The sequence below is a fragment of the Globicephala melas genome, chromosome 14, assembly GCF_963455315.2.
Source record: "Globicephala melas chromosome 14, mGloMel1.2, whole genome shotgun sequence".
In the NCBI taxonomy this organism is placed as follows: Eukaryota; Metazoa; Chordata; class Mammalia; order Artiodactyla; family Delphinidae; genus Globicephala; species Globicephala melas.
In genome coordinates, this window is record NC_083327.1 from 35195939 (window position 1) to 35197079 (window position 1141).

General features: G+C 38.6%; 1 pseudogene; it reads right to left on the bottom strand.

Moving 5' to 3' along the window:
• Window positions 1-217: 217 nt before the first annotated feature.
• Window positions 218-786, bottom strand: LOC132593383 (large ribosomal subunit protein eL21-like; annotated as a pseudogene).
• Between the last annotated feature and the right edge of the window lie 355 nt (window positions 787-1141).

Here is a 1141-nt window from a genome sequence, read left to right on the forward strand (position 1 = left end):
GCAATCAATAGAAAAACTAAAATGTAATTAACCCAAATGAAGTTAGTGTGGCGGAGGTAGAAAGAAAATGTGAAAACAGACCTACATTCACCAATTTTTATGGCATGGGGTCAACTGACACTGTTCAAAGTTGATACACCACCTTAATGAGTGTTTGGGAGACATTTTACATAAAAATTAATTTTTTTTATTTTGTGTGTGTGTGTGCTTTAAATATGTGTTTGGGGGAGGGGAACACACACTTCTACTCAATTAAGAGAAACATTTATACCGTCCAGGTCTTTTATTTTCTTTACACCCATCATGCCATAAATTCATAGGGAATGGGCTCCAACAGTTCAGGCTCCTTTCCATTGGTTCTCATGAAGTGTGCTTCTCTGGGTGGAGCAGGCTGGTGCTTCAGCTGAACCCAAGTACCCTTCTCTTTGGCTTCCTTCTTTTTCTGATCATTTTCCTTCACCCGTTTCAGGAAGCTATCTCGGCTCTTAGAGTGCTTAATATGATCGATACGCACGTTAATTCTCTTGGCAAGAATCTTCCCTTAACTTGTTTGTTTACAAGGATGCCAATAGCATGCTGGGTAACACTGCAGACTCTCTCAGTTTTGCCATGGTAACATTTGTGGGGCATTCCTTTTTGAACAGTGCCCACTCCCTCGGTATCTACAGTATCACCTTTCTTGTAGATTCTCATGTATGTGGCCAAAGGACCAACTCCATGTTTTCTAAAAGGCCTAGAGAACGTGTAGCAGGTGCCCCTCCTCTTTCCCTTGGTGTTGGTCATTTTGGCGAATTACTGGAAGATGGCGGTTCCGGACGAAAAGAAAAATTAATTTTTAAACATTTCTCAGTGGCTTCCTCTGGGAAGTAAAGTTAGGCTGTAGGGCAAATAAGTCTTTTCATTTTTGTTTTATCCACATTTATGCTATTTGAATTTTCACTTCAATGTTCTTACGCTTTTTTATAATTTTTTTAAATGTGCTTCTTGTACAAATGGGCTGCCCCATAAACTCTCATCAAGACATTTATATAAGTTATTATTATGACTGATTCTAACAATAATAATGAAAAATATATTTTACTGAGGGCATTTTACGTGCTAAAGGTTTAGTGAGCACTCCGATTGAATCATCACAACAATC